Genomic DNA, 16,523 nt, shown 5'->3' on the forward strand with positions numbered 1-16,523 from the left:
AGTTTCAAATCTGTAGCTGGTCAATCTTTTATCTGCAAAGAAAGAATTGCTCAGGCTGGGATTAAACTATCGTTCTGATTAAACCCGTTAGAGCGGTTTTGTAACATATGAACAAAGCGACTAACGAGCTGTGGAACAAGAAAAGGAAAAACTTTACCATCTGGATTTAATGACATTTAGTCAAGATACGGTTCTTGGTCACCAAACAATAAAAGGGCAACTCTGACTTTTATAGTGGCATATGCTCATTTCATGTGTAGAAATCCCAGGAAGAGTTTTCGATAAAGATACCAAATTTCTTTTCGGGGTTGCCGTCAGTTCAATTCAACCACATTCATTAAGGACCTACTATGTTCAGAGCACTGTGCTTGTCACTGAGGACAGGAAGACAAAAAGCTAGTCTGAGCCCTCAAGCATCCCTCACTCTACTGAAGGAATAAAGCATGTCCACAGATAAGTACATGAGAAACACATACAAAGTAATACAGAGGAATTTCAAGAAAAATAAAGGACTAGCAATGGGTGTCAATGAAAACAATGTGCTTTGAAAGAAACTCTAAAGATGATGAGGCAGAGAAGAGGAGGGAATGAATTCCATGAGAGAACCATCTGCACAAAGATAAAGAGAATATTGCACTCAAGGGAAGAGCCAGTAGGGTGGCTTGTCTGGAAGAGAAAATATATGAAGGGGAGCGAAAGACTGGAAAGGTAGATGAGAGCCATAATGTGAGACATCTAAATGTTACGCTGATTATTTTGTATTATCTTAGAGGCAGGATGTCAATAGGGAGCCATTGAGGACTTTCAGGCTAGGAAGTGAAGTAGTCAAATCTGTTTCACTCCAGCATTTACAGAGTCAGGCAAGAAAGTCATGAAGGACAGTTTCCTAATGTACCCTTGACATCAGAAACACATAACAAGGTCATCATTAAACGGGGCCCCGTAGAACATTTAATATGGATTCATTCTTACTCCAGACAACTATCCCATATCTATTCATCTCCTCCCCTTGAGGAATCTGAATCAGGACACTTCATTTTTTCTTCCCAGGGACCCACCACCATGCTGAGCAGGCAGTAGACATTTAATAAATACTTGTTAATTGATTGACTTGTAATTCCCACAAGTCCAAGGACAATGTCATTCAGAGTAGGTGCTCAATCGATACTGATCGATAGTTCTAATTGATCTCAAGCAAATGTCTATTCTGGTTTTCCTAAAGCTAGCTCTGTGCTAAAGTGGTTATCCTCAATAGTTTTTAAGTCCTGACCATCCCTACATACCAAACCATTAGGAAAAGTCATCTTTCTCTTTTGTAGAAATTGACCACCTTGGAATCCTAATCCTAGCACAATTTGCCTTCTCTACTCACAATGGAAGAACCCTCTCTCCTCTCACTCCCTCTTTATCAAGGTATTCATGTTGCCCACATTTTTCCATTTCTATTCCCTTTGAACATCATCTTGAATCAATTTTTCCTCATTGTCTGGATAGCTTGCCTATACATAATACCACTTCAAGAGCAGGCTAGTTTTAGGGAAGGTATATACCATCGGCTCTAGAAATCATGAAACAAAACAGCCTCATGAAAAATCCTTGGGCGTAGTATTTGGAATAAGGCAGACCTGGATTCAAATTCTGCCTCAGATAGTTACTAGCTGTGTGATCCTGAGCAAGTAACTTAACTACTCTGGGTTCAGCTTTCTTATCTCTAAAATGAGGGTTGGACTCTATAGACTTAAACTTGTTTGCAGCTCTAAATCTATGATCCAAATCAACGATCTCTAAATCAATAGCAGGACCTGTGATATCCCTGGTGTGGGTAATTCTCTATGCACACATTCATGCTATCAATGCAGATCAGTAACAACTCTGTAACCTGTGGTCTTTTAAAGAGAATTATCCAATGTCACACAATTATGTGTCAGCAGCATCGCTTGACCCCAGAACTCGGTTAAGCAAACTAAATAAGGCTCCATCTCATCAAGACTCCAGGGAAGGTTTGGGGTTTGGGTTGGGTCTTTTTTTTTTTTTTTTACATTCTGTTTCAGGTTTTGTGTCAGAATAGTCAGTAGCTCAAGTTTTGTTTTTAGATTCAAAATTGACAAGAGATTAATTCAAACATAAACAAGCTGGCCTGCCAATGAAAAAGAAAACACATGAGGGAAAACAGAAGAGCCAACATTCTTAAAGTTTGTTTTGCACCCACTTAAGAACACTGTACAGACTGGCAGTGTCACTATAAACAGATGTTTGTTTAATAAAGTCTATATCTTATTCTTTATTTAATGCCAACATTTTCTTCCTGACAGTACATCATTGTTCCATCAGGAGCTAGAAGCAAGTCGCCGAAAAATACAAGAAAATCTAGTCTTGCTCATCCTGCCTTAGACTACAGTCTACAATTGCCATCTACAGGCTTAAAGGAGACATGCCATTTGTCTCAATAACCGAAAGAACTCTGGGTTACTTACCTTGGTTATCTAACCCCTTCTAGCCTGCTGAAGGCTTTAGCAGAGCAGAAATCAGGAAGAGAGAGAAGAGGTCACAGAAGGTACCCACACTGAAATCACAGGTCATAGGACCATAAGATTCTAAAATTAGAGCTGGCAGGGACCTTACAGAAAGAGTAGAAAAAAGAATAACAACAAAAAAGAGAAAGAAAAAAATAAGTAAAATGGCAGGCTGAATGTGATAGAAGCAGAGTGATTTTGTTTAAGAATACACAGAAGGATGAGCATAAATAAAAGGAAAAGTGATTTTTGACTCGACAACCCATAGTGTAGCAAAAAAGCTAAACATGTGTGGGAGTCCTCAAGATCCCCAGTGGGAAGATGAACCTATTAGAAGATTTTTAGGGGAATTTTAAAAAAGATTTTTAGATCCGGACATTTATGAAAGGCCATATCTGTATGTCTGAATTCCTATTATCTCTTTATTGTGTTATATTTCTGGCAAATTTTTTTTAAAACCCTCATTTTTCAATTTCACAAAAAATTACATTTTTCTCAGAAAGCTTCCCCCTAAGAAATTTGATGGGCTGAGCTGATATTTAATATTTTTAGAATTTGTTAATATTAGAATGTTAATTAACACTTGGAAGGCTTTAATATTACAATGTTATTGATATTTAAAATACTTCAATATCTTTAAAATACTTTATCATGGTGGAGAGGGTATGACCAAGAGGAGTCCTAGTCAGGACTGATGAGGCTGAAGGATGATTTTTGCTCTTTAAAAAAAAAAATATCCTAGTGTAAGGTGTGGATGTACCCAGTGTTATCACATTGAGAAAATTTTATGGATTCCAATGAATTCTTTTTAGGCTTTTTCTTTTTTTTTTTTTTTTTTTTTTTGCATTTTCTGGCAGGTGAAATGAAAGCTGTCTTACTTCCAACATATTGCTGGTTGAATACTCACTTGGCAGCTGAGAAACGTTTTTACTTATATCTGTAGAAGTCTAAACATGATTTGTATTTTTTATACCCAACTGAAATCCTAGTGGGGCAGACAATCTAGAGTCTCCCAATGTGGAACCCCGTCCCAACCATTTAAACGCAAACTTTGAAGTCACTACTAGGGGTGAGGAAACTGCGACTAGGCCAAGGGTTGGTTACAATGACAAGTGTAAAGCTGTCCTCTCAAAAATTTTTTGATAAAATGTTTGACAGAGAGAATTCTCCTCATTCTCACTTAGTAATAAATTTTATAAGCCTCTGAGACATTCCTAATCCAAGCTTAGCATCGAGTATGATATATCTGGCACTTACCACAGTTCTATTACTTCCTTTTATCCTTAGTTAACTTTTCATGTGTCTTTTCTCTCCAAGTGGATTGCAAGTTCTGTGAGGGAAAGAATCCTATCAAACACTTATTTTTATGCTACTCTCCCCTCTGAGAGAAACAGGACCTCTTGGGAGAAGCAACAAGGGTTCAAAGACTGTGAGTCAAAGATAGGAAGCCAAACAGAAAGTAAAAAATATTTATTAGCTAAGGAAGTCCTATCATGCTGATATCAGCCTCATCTCCCTACAGCAGAGATTTCATTTTTATAACCTACCAGGCCTTGCTTATAGTCAACCAGCAGCACCTTGCAATCATTTCAGATAGATAAGTAAAGCATTTCATTGGAAAGGGAAAGATAGAGAAAGAAGAGGATGAAGGAAAAGGACAATCATATGCAACTGCCAGACTTATTATCAGAATAAGAAAACGTTCACTGTTCAAGGGCAAAAGATAAGAGAAAGGACCAAATACTTTTATAAACATGAAAGAAGTCCTTTTTAGACAACACTGCAGAATGTCTTATTCAATGACAGCAAGTAATTGCTACAACAGTAGATGGGACCATCAGCTTTATCATGCCCTTGCATAGAGATTAGGGACTTTTTAATATTGGACCACGGGATCATCTGGGGATTTCTACATTTTTAGTCAATCAAGATGTTGTAAAATGACTGTGGTTCGTTCCTGTTCCCACACACCCAAACCCCCTATATAGAAGGGTTAATGCAGTGTCTTTAAAATGTGAAGATTGAATAAATGTGTTAATTGGATGACTGAAGGGGTGTCCCAAATCTGATTTATGAGTCTTCATCGTTAAAAATAACCTCTTCAATTTCTTCCTACCCTATATCCCAGTATACCACTTATCACAAACCACTTAGTTCCATGGAAAAGTCCTAAAACTGGAAGAAAGGACTAAAAGGAAGGTGATTTTGGAGCCCAGTAGGGAAGACAGGAACCAGAGAGTGAGGAGCCAAGTGATACAGATGCATGCCAATGCCAGCGGCCAATTGATTCAAAATAAGAAGTACTGCTACCCTGAATGGAATATAAAAGAGTCGTTAAAGCTGTGTTTGACTAATGGAACTGCTTAAGGAGTAATATGCTGGGACAGAATTCTGCTGTTTTGCTGATACTGGGATGTGATGAATTTGCCCCCTCCCACACTTCTTCCTGTCTGGTGAACTGGCGTTGCTTACCCTTAAAATGTGTTTATTTGTGGTCTGTACTTTTATAATAGTTTTTTACCTCCAAATAAAGATAAGCTGGTTTTTATTGCTTTCTGAGTGTTTACTGTTAGTAGACCAAAATAAGGGGAAAGACAAAGAATCACCTCTGGATAAATAGCCCTAGATATAACTGTGAGCCTACGCTAAATATCTCTCTCCCCTTCCCTTCCTCTTTCCCTCCCTCCCTCTCCCCGCAACTTCTCCCTCTCTCTCTCTTTTCCTCCCTCTCCCCCTTCCTCCTTCCCTCTCTTCTCCCTCCTGGAAAAGCCTGGAATGAGTGACTGACTTGATGACAAACTTGATAGACTTGTAATTAGGAAGATTGGGGTTCAAATGTCACTCCTGACAATTCCTAGTTATGTCATCGTAGACAAATCTCTAAATCTAAGCCTCAGTTTCCTCAGTTGTAAAACTATTGTGATAGTTGTAATAACCATCTCATAGGCCCCATAGTAAAGATCAAAGAAAGCATATCAAAAGCGCTTTATAAGCCTCAAAATGCTTCAGAAACATTAGCTATTATATTATCACCAATAGCTAGGGTAGACAAACTATATATCTATATCTATCTACACACACACATATATATATACATGTATACATATACATATATGTATATACATAGACATATACATGCATATCTCTACATGAGTATGTCTATATGTGTATGTGTGTATATGTCTATATATATATATGTTTGTGTGTGTGTATATATGGCTAGAGTTTACTCAAGGGCTATAATGTGCCATCCCTTGACCTAGGGAATGGTTAAATTCATGCCAAAAGTTTCCCCAAAAAGGATCCTAGATTTAAAGCTAAAAGGAACTTCAGAGTTTCTTTAGATTAGAATTTAATCCAACCTCTTTGTTTTACTGAGGAAACTGAAGCCCAGAAGAGAACTTCAGTAACTTGACCAAGGTCACACAGGTACTAAACATCACAAGCAAAATTTGAACGCAGATTTTCTGATTCCAGAACAAGTTCTCTCCACTATACCACACTACCTATTTTAAAAAAAAGAAGTGGAGGTGAAGAACCCTTTACTATTACTATGCATTTCTTGGTACATGCACCAGTTATGTGCATGAACTAGCAGAAGTGGCATACTTGGAATCCCACTTTGGTGATCACAACTACTCAAGGTACTGAAAACCTGAGAAATTTAAAGGGGCCACCATGACCTCCTTCCTTCTCAGTGATGGGTTTAAAATTACAACAGAAGCTTTTCAGCTAAATTCTGGTAGTAGTTCCACAATATCTAGTGTCACTGATTGAACGAATCTCTTGTATTTCCACATGGGACTAAAACCATGCTCACCTAAGGACTCCCACCCCCAAATCTGTCCAACTGCATCAGCCTTCAAGGTCAATGCAGCTTTCACTGATATAATACATGGGGGAAACACAAGACTGAAGAACCAAAGAAGGAAGGATGCTGGAAATCACTCTCCTTATCTGGCCTTAAATTGAGAGGTTGTTTTCAGAGCAAAATTCTAAGCCTGTATTCTCACTTCCACAACATGGATTCAGTGCAAAGGTAGATTACTAAAGCCCTTCTCTGCAGAGGAGAGACAATGTGGTCTAGAAGAAAGAACAAGAGACCTGGAATCAGGAGAGGCCCAGACTGGAAGCTTGTTTACGACCCTTATTAACTGTGTACCTTGGACAAGTCGCCTAACCTGAGTCTGTTACCTCCACTATACAACAGAGATGATAATACCTGTAGTTATCAACCCCATAAAACTGTTATAAAGCACAAATGAGATCATGCAAAAACTCCGTAATACTTAGTGTGTGTATTCATCCATCATTGCCAAAGAAGACCACGCCATCAGAGAAATAATGACATGACTTGCACTTGACTTTGTTTTGAGTGAGGGAGGGCTGTGCAGGTCACCAGCCTCACTTCTCCTCCAGAGCCATCTGAATCCAGTGACCAGATACTCATCAGGATGACTGGAGATGACCCAGGATGAGGCAATTGGGGTTAAGTGACTTGCCTAAGGTCACACAGCTAGTGAGTGTCAAGTGTCTGAGGTGAGATTTGAACTCAGGTCCTTCTGATTCTCACACTGGTACTCTATCCACTGCACCACAAAGTACCATATAAATGCCAATCATTTTTCCAAGATGTATTGATGGTTTTTTGTTTTTGGATCAGTTAATTTTAAATGTTGTTAATATCTAGACCTCATACTGATGCTTCCTTTCTGACAAAGAGACAGTTAATCAAGACCAATCCACATGGCCTCTGATAGTATATGCAACACCCATAGCTTCCCACCACTCCAAAGAAAAGGGGGCCATAGTACTAGCTATAACTAAAGAGGAGGATTATTTAAGGTCATGGCTGTAATACTCCAACTTTAGTATCTCCAAGAACACATAAATGATTTTCTCAGGGTGAGCACTTCTCTACCAACCTATGAAACAATGACTCTCAGTCACTTAGGTAACAATTCCATGAATTTCTGTAGTCAGAAAAACTAATTATCTAGTGGCCAGTTTATTGGTTCTAAATTCAAGGCAAATACTTGTTCTTCTTCTAATGCTTTGGTCATGTCCAACTCTCCATGACCCCATTTGGGGTTTTCTTGGCAAAGATATTGGAGTAGTTAGCCATTCCCTCCTCCAGCTGATTTTACAGATGAGGAAACTGACACTAACAGGGTTAAATGACTTCCCCGGAGTCACACAGCTAGTAAGTGTCTGAGGCTGGATTTGAACTCAAGTCCTCCTAGCTCCAGGGCTGGTACTCTATCCACTGAGCCATTCATAGTAATTCTAACTATACACACTGTCTGTCACAGTCTGGAAGTTAAAGTCCTTCACAACCTGACCCCAATCTACCTCTTGTCAGTCTTAGTTCACAGTATTTCCCTTCCTGAACACTACTGTCCAACCAAGCTGACTTCTTTCTGTTCTTCACATACCACACTTCCATTTGAGGTCTTCGTGTTTTTGTACATGTCTCCCCACTCTCCCACCTCCATGCCTAGAATGCACTCAGCCTCAAAGACTGAACTCAGGCACCACCATCTACTTGAATCCTTCCTGACTGGCCTCGCTTCTATTGCCCTCTCTCCCAAAATTACCTTATATTTACTTTCCATGTATTCTTTACACATTTATTTGGATGTAAATTGATATCTTCCTCCATAGAAGGTAGTCTGAGGTCAAATATTGTTTTTTTTTATCTTTGCACATACTCAGTGCCTAGAATAGTACCTAGATGCTTAATAAATACTTGTTGATTGCCATCAGATTAAATACCAAGCCTGTACAACTTTCCAGGATCCGTATTTCACTGCTCCATCATCTTTGAGGACCCAGTACTACCTTTATATCAGATGAGACCTAGGAATAACTCATATCTATATAGTGTTTAAATTTTTCCAAAGGCTTTCCTCACAAAAACATTCAGTAGGGGTAAGCAGTGCAAATATTAATAATGCCATCTGATAAATGAGGAAAACAAGGCTCTGAAAAGTCACCTAATTTGTCCATGGTCATACAGACTGTGGAGGCAGTATCTGAATCCTGTAAAAGTCCTAACTGGATACGTAAACTTATGAAAAAAGAGAGGTAGAGATAGAGAGAATAGACAGATATTTGTACATACATGACATTGCATATGTAATACCTGTGTGTGTATTCCTACATGTGTTGTTCCAAGTCTTAGTGAAGTTTTAAGCTATTGAAGCTTATATACATGTGTATTAAGTATAGATTTAGGTATTTCCAAAACCTTAGATAAATTTAAGGATAAACCCCACAAGACACTAAAATTAATAATAATAATATTTCTAATGTGCCTTGCTTTGTAAAGTGCTCTACAAATGTCATCTCATTTTATCCTCACACTCTCTTGGAGTTAAGTGATATTATCCCCATTTTGCAGACGAAGACGCAGAGTCAGGCGAAAGTGAAGGAACTTGCAAAGGGTCGTGCAGCTAATGAAGCGTCTGCAGTCCCATCTGAACTCTGGTCTTCCTGGCTTCAGGTCCAGCACGGAGCCAAAGAATTCAAAATATTTACACCGCAGGCCAGGCTGATTCTCCCCAAACACCAGCTATTGCATCCCACTTCCCTACCTGGCCAACCGAATCCAGCTCCTCTGTTAATTTGGAGAAGGGTGAGAAGTACAGAGAGAGCTGGAACGTTCACGTCCACCGCTGGAAGAGAGTGGGGTGGGGCTAGAACGCTCTGTATCAAGCGGTCCCCATGGAAACTGAAGAGTTAGGGCGGAGGGAAAAGGGGACGCGGGATCCAGCTGCCTGATTGGAGGATTCTCCCATCTCTCTTCCAGCGCTGCCTGGCGACTGAGTCTAGTGCCCACCTTCTAAGATGCGCAAGTGTCTCGAGCCCCGCGGAAGGAACCCTTCCTTCTTGTTCGGGGCAGAGCCCTGAGATCCCGCCAAGGGGCAAGGAAAGGAGAAAAAGCCAAAGGGGAAAGCCTTCTATTATCCTTCCTTTCTCACATAATTACTAAGCTCCCCAGCGTGGGAGGGAGGGATGTTTGGAATGTCCTTCTGGAAAAGCAGGGTCCCGTGCCCCGCAGAGACGGACGAGTCGCTGATCGCGCTTCTCCGCCTCTGGGGTAAGGCAAACTTTTGGCCCTCCGCCTCCATGGGGGCAAAAGCAGGTGGTCCAGCCAGGTGGAGGGGCCGCAGGTGCTGCCAATCTCCCACTAGAGGGCAATCTTGCCCCGTGTTCTCACGTTGTAATGCCATAAATGGGGGTTGTCTCCTTCACCCCGTTCCTTGTAGGAGTATGAAATCTTATCAGATCTTAGTTTAAGAGCTTAGATTTGCACCACAGATCATTAGCCTTTTTGTGTGTCATGAGTTTCTTTTGACAGTCTAGTGAAGCCCTGTGGGACCCTTTCTCAGAATAATGGTTCTAAATGCACAAAATAAAATAAGATTACAATAGAAACTGATTATATCGAAATAGTTACCAAAATATTTGTTTAAGTTTATGGATTTCAGGTCTGTGATATTCCTACTCCAGGTACCCTTACAGATATCCTCTGGGGAGGATATCTAGTCCAACCCTTTCCTTTCAGACATGATCAGAGAGGTTAAGTGATTTGCCTAAAGTCTAACAGTAAGTGGCAAAAACAAAATTTAAATCTTATCTTTTGGGAGAGGCACATACTTAATCAGTGGTTACTTAATTGAATTGTATGCTTAGGTCACAAACAGCCCCGCCACCACCACCGTTTAGAAGTCTCAACAAACCTGAGGATCCAACTCATTTGGGAGCCACAAACAGAAGATCCAAACAAAGCATCTAAGTCCAGTGGGAGCTCAGGTACCAACCAAGGGAGATGCACGAATGAAATAAGACAATGTCCCTGTCCTCAAGAAGTTAGTATAAGGATACTAATAATTAAAGCAAATTAGAAAGTGCTAAGTGCACAAGTGAAGTATAAAGTGCTGGGAGAGATGAGAGGAGGTTTCTGTGCATCATCTTTGTGCACTAGAAAGCTCTAGAATAAACTGTTAGATGAAGTCCTTGCAGGATTTGATTTAACCCTGTTTTTTTTTCTTTTTCTATAAAGTGGGGGCAGGGGAGGAAGAATTATATCTTTCCAAGAGCCTTAAACTTTGGAATATCCAAGGGTGGTTGAGATCTCTTAAGAGTCATTGTCAGAGGGAGCAGAAGTTGTACTTGGGTCATCAGCTTGGCCACAATGAGCTTGCAATCAGTGGGAACTGGATTCAGTAATAATGTTATCATAAGATTTCAGTAAAATGAGAAAAGAAACATAGAAATAAGAAATCTGGCTAATGAACCAAATTATTCATTCCTACCTACAGAACTGGACAAGCTCTTAGAGATCACCTAGTCCAGTGGTCTCCAAAATGATTGTGCCCAAGTATTGATATTATAGAAGATGCTGCTATTTGCTGGTAGCAAATATTCTAGCCATACATGATCAAAGAAGATTTGGAGGCCATAATCTAATTCATCCAACCCCCTGTACTTACAAGTAAAGAAAGAGGCTCAGAAGGGAATTCTGTAAATATTTGAACAAAAAACGCTTTCTTGATCTTTCCTCGCATACATATGCAGTACCAAGAAATGGCTTTAAAAGATTTTGCTCTGCAAAGTAATAAGATACTCTGAGTCAAACAGGAGTTTTCTCTGAGATGTAAATGTATCTTACAAGAGTCCTTTGTGAACTCAATGCACATCATTACTACCTATTTCACCTAAGTCTACCCCAAGAGAGAAAGGGGATGGGCATGGGCTGAAAGCCTAGAATAAAGAATTCTTTAGGGAAGGGAAGGGTACCTATGAGACAATCCTGGGAATAAGAGGGTTTATGGACAGAACTCACTCTCTGGAAGCAGCTACAAAAAGTAAGAGCTGCTCAAAGAGCCAAGGAACCCAGGGAATCTTCAGTTCCATGCCAATGAACATCAAGGATAGCTTTGATTGTGAGAATTTAAAGACTTCTCTGCAACTTTCCCCTTGCATGTACACAAAAAAACCCCAAAATAACAACAAAAAAACTTTCCCTTTGTTTATTAGCAGGAAAACAAACACCTTAGGAAAACTAAAAAGAGTAATGTGCTTGCTTCAGAGGGTCAGGGAGAAGTCAAAAATCTCCTTTAATAAGACTTTCCTGATGCCTCTGTTACTTTTTCCTTCCTCAGATTATCTTGCATTCACTTATCTGTGTATATATTGTATTTTGAGTGCCTACATGTCTCCAGACTAGGAACAGAGAGGCAAAGATGGAAGAAGGGATGGTAATGTCCAAGAAGGTAAATTACGTAGAGTAGTCTCAAGGATGAGCAGAAAAAATACATTAGTGGACCTAAAAGTGACAGGTATCATCTGTATCAGCAAGAGAGCCCACTTTAAGCTAGAATAACTGTGGAGGTAACAAACTGTAAATAACAGGTTTGCTCATCAGAAACCCCATTCCCAGTAAGGATTTAGAACAGGATTCAAAATGCAATTTACAGAATCAGTCAATAGTACTGAAGTAGAAAATTAAATTTGATGCATCCAAAACCAAACTTAATTGTCTCCCTCCCCCACCCCCAATCTGCTCCTTTTCTTGACTTTTCCTTTTCTGTTAATAGCAGCAGCATTCTCTCTGTCATCTATCTTCAAATTTTTTTATCATATTTGATTCCTCTCTCTCATCCCATAAACAATATGCCTGCCTAGTGGATATATCTCTTCCCTGAATCTCATATCCTGTTGGCTCATTTCATTCCACTCCACTCAAAGCCCTCACTTTCTCTTGCCTGCACTACTACAGTATCCTCATTCCTGGTTATATCCACTTCCAATCCATCCTACACATCATGGCCAGATTAGTTTCTCAATAGAATGTAAGACCCTTGAAGTCAAGGATTATTTCATATTTGTCTTTATGGCCTAGTGCTAGGTACATAGTGGGTGCTTAGTAAATGCTTACTGATTGATTGGTTGATCCCAAATGGACATCTTAGATCACATTATTCAAAAGGTCATAGACCTTCATTAGTTCCATTGCCTAATAAGTAAAGTCCAGATTTCTTAGCTTAGAATTCAAGGCCCTCATAATTTGATGCTAAAATCTATCTTTCTATTTCATCTGATGCTGTTAGGTTATCACTATTACTTTGAAGCTTAGAAATGTTATTATATATAGTATTGTATTAAATACAAAATATTGTATCATATTTGTATTAAAATTGTATTAATACATAATATTGTATTATAGTTGTATTAATTAAAATTGTATTAATACATAATATTGTATTAAAACATTGAATTCTGATTCTGTATGGGATTTGTAGTTTGTTTCTGAAAACTTACTATGTACAAGCAATTAAAGTTTAAAGATGCTAGAGGTTTTCAAGGTATCTATATTTAAAAATGAAATAAAAGATTTCAATAAGAAGTCTACCATTTTAAGAATGAAATAAACAATTTCAACAAGCAGCCTACTCTTCTAGCATGGTTTTTCTGAAGACAGAACCTTTCCTGGTCGATCATCTTTGATGTTCATACACTCCCCTTCCTTATTCTGACTAAAACAGAGAAATTGACCTTCCAAGGAACTCTCCTGCCAGGATACGTCTGTCCATCCTTCGTCCTGACTTTACCTACCTATAGCAGAGCAAATCCCAGCTCAAGGAGATTCTGAAGTAGCCTATAGACAAGAGGAGAGTCAGTCCAGCTGGCGTATCACCTCCAGATTGATCTGACATCATCTCGAACTGCTTTCAAATGCTTTAATTACACCTCAGGCATAAAACAGGAACGAGTACAGATCTCAGATTGAAAAAAAAATTAAACCTAGAGATTGACAAGTGACAGGGTCGTTTTTTTGTTGGTGATGGTCTTCTTTCATTTGTATTCACTCTTTTTAGGGTTTCCTCTGTCTCATTTCTTTATTTGGATTATGACACTAACCTTTATACATGATCTATGAAAAAGAAAAGTTTCTTAGAAAGCTTAAATAACTCATAATGTTTCCTCAGAACAACGGGCTTCTGACTGCTCAGTGTTATTTTTTCAGACAAATTCACTATTCAGTATCTGTCAATTTAACTCAATTCGACATGTATTCATTAAGTGCCTACTCTATACAAGGTACTTTCCTGAGATTTAGATGGATGAGGGAACTTATATAAAATACATGAAAAGTTTAATGACATAATGACAAAAAACTCACAGGTAAGATTCAAATCCAGGTCTCCAGGTTCGAAATTCAATGTCCTCTTCACTATATGACAATGTGATTCTTGCATTTATATTCATGTGTGCGTATGTGTGCATACCTACACGTTGTTGTAGGGAGAAGAAGTGTAACATAATGGGTGCCATGCTAGACATGGAGTCAGGAAAACCTAGATTCATATTCGGACTCTAACACTAACTGTATGACCTTGGGCATCATTTAATTTTAGTCTCAGTTTCATCTGTAAAATGGGGATAAAAATAAGTGTAGTATCCAATTCGCAGAGTGGTTGCAATGAATCACTGAGATAAATGTAAGACTTTTTGCAACCCACAAAGCATAATATAAATGTTAGCTATTATTAATATTGTACATTTGTATGTATATACAGAATGTCTCAAAATCTTAGGGCAATTTTAAGCTTTTAATTCTTAAAAGCTTAAAATTGCCCTAAGATTTTTGGGATACTCAACATACTTATATACATCAGAGCTGTTGTTCATTCATTTTCACTTGTGTCTAACTCTTCAAAACCCCAGTGTTTTCTTGTCAAAGATACTGGAATGGTTTGCCATTTTTTTCTCCAGCTCATTTTACAGATGAGGGACTAAGGCAAACAGGGTTGAGTGACACAGCTAAAGTCTGATACCAGGTTTGAACTGAGGAAGATGAGTCTTCCTGACTCTAGGCCCAGTATCCTATCCACTGTGCCACCTATCTGCTCATATCAGAGTTAGTGCATATAAATTATTAATAAATTGGCAAATTGAACCTATGTTAATACTATTTCTCTGAATCTGATGGTTTTTTACAAGGATTACATATTATTAACTGTTCTGATAGAGTTTCTTAAAAAGATATTCCTTTTAGAAAAAAAATCACCTTTATGACAAGGATAAACCAAAATATAATTTATACTTTGTTAGCATTTTCATAAAGTCAGAAACCCTCAATTAAATAAACAATCTCAAACCATTAGGGTGAGAACAACCGTACCCGTGCAGACGCAATATGCTGATTTACTCACTGATCACTAATGGATATTACTATTAACGTGGGCTCTAAAAAATATTTACATTTGTAAAAGCAAGCACCACAACATACACAGGGGGCCTGCTCTCACAGGTTCTTAGATCTGCGTTTATAAAAGGAAAGGCAACTTTTGAGGGTCAGTAATCATTTTAATCAAGCACATGTATCATTCACTTAGTTTAGGGGAAAAAGTTAGCACCCTGAACTTCAGAGAAAATACAGAGAAATCAAAGGTCAACAAATATGTTTTCAAATGTCTGGCAGATCGACAGACAGATCCAACTGTCTGACCACAGTTACCAGACAGGGAAGCACCAACATCTGGGTTTTCAAAGCCAGGGGTTTCCTTAGTGGCTTCCCAGAGTCTCCTCTGGCCAAACAAATACTTCCAGTCAGTAAGTCCCAAAGTAAAACCTCACCCTCCGAGTACTTATACATTTTTTAGAGCCAGGGGGCATCACAACCCTCAAGAACCTGTGCCTCGTTAACAAAAGGTATGGGCCTTCCTTCAAATCTTCCCAGGCCTGTTAATAGGGGGAAGATCTTCTTTAATCACATTAAAATAATTAACAATACAAATACATATACTGTTTGTAGTTAAAGAAACATTTCTGTACTTTACTTCTAGTAAAGACTCTTGGTTGAAAAAGGCAAGATTCAATCAGAGGGCATTTAAATATACTAAAACAAAAACAGCAAATGATCCTACTTTGCTTGCCATCACAACATCATCGATTTTAGAATCTATAATCTAGATAGAACATTGGAAAATGGCATCAGTCATCTCCTCCTCTCCTCCCCCCATTGCCATGAGCCTCAGCCACATTTCCCTTCCCTGCTTGGGCCTATCATCTGAAAGAGTTGCTAATAGTAAAATTGCAAGTATACAAATGAGTGTGGGGACTAGACGGACCACATGGGGAAAAGCCTTAAACATTTTCCATGGGAATTTGCCCTCTAATCTTATAAGATATGTATATAAGTTTTACTACCTCCTCTTTCTGAATGAAGAAACTAAATCCAGAGAAGTCAAAATGACTTGTCAAAGATGACACAGTCAGTGTCAGAAATTTGAACCCAGTTGCCCAAACACAAAGATAGGCACTCCTGTGGATTGATTCCAGCAGCCCTTGGCTCCTTGGGTATTCTCACACCCTCAGAAGCAGCCAAACCCAAAACCCTTACCCCAAGCCTACCCAAACTATAACTAAGCAAGAAAATATCTGCAACCCAAATTTCATTTAATTTGTACCATATATCCTTTCCCAGGTCTAAAACTCCTTGTTCACTTGCCCAGTATAAAGAGAGCCTCCTTGGAAAGCCATGCAATGCCTATACCAGACCAGACCATCTGAGTGTGAGTGATTTATGGTCCAGGTCCTCCTGAAAATCCTCCCCAATCCTTTGTGCCTCTGACCCATAAGCCCTCTTGCTCACCATTTCTGCTCTCCCTGGCATTCCAACCTGCCCTCCAACTTCCCACTGAGCTATAATCAATAAAAAGCTATATTGAGAGTAGAAGAAAAAAGCCACCCTGGTCTAATTCCTCTCTTGACTATTCTTACCTTAACACATAAAGGCAGCTAAATGGCACTGTGGATCTAACCTGGGATCCAGAGTCAGAAAGATGTGAGTTCACATCAAACTTCAGACACTAGCTATGTGATCCTAGACAAGTCATTTATTACCTCAGTTTCCTCAAATGTGCAAACTGAGGATCATAATAGCACTTACCTCCCAGGGTTATATTGTAAGGATCAAATAAGATGTATAAATAGCTT

General features: G+C 38.9%; 1 protein-coding gene across 4 annotated transcripts in view; it reads right to left on the minus strand.

The window, feature by feature from the left end:
• The window catches only part of LOC140501482 (uncharacterized), a 168,610-nt gene extending 159,096 nt beyond the window's left edge, over window positions 1-9,514 (minus strand). For 2 of the 4 annotated variants that reach the window (XM_072605181.1, XM_072605172.1), the window contains exon 1: window positions 9,110-9,475. The gene's annotated coding sequence lies outside the window, so the exon portion shown is untranslated. Of the gene's footprint in view, window positions 1-9,109 lie in introns of all 4 variants that reach the window. The other 2 variants (XM_072605200.1, XM_072605190.1) reach the window with 1 other exon arrangement.
• Window positions 9,515-16,523: the final 7,009 nt, after the last annotated feature.

Source organism: Notamacropus eugenii, chromosome 1 (assembly GCF_028372415.1).
Source record: "Notamacropus eugenii isolate mMacEug1 chromosome 1, mMacEug1.pri_v2, whole genome shotgun sequence".
NCBI lineage: Eukaryota > Metazoa > Chordata > Mammalia > Diprotodontia > Macropodidae > Notamacropus > Notamacropus eugenii.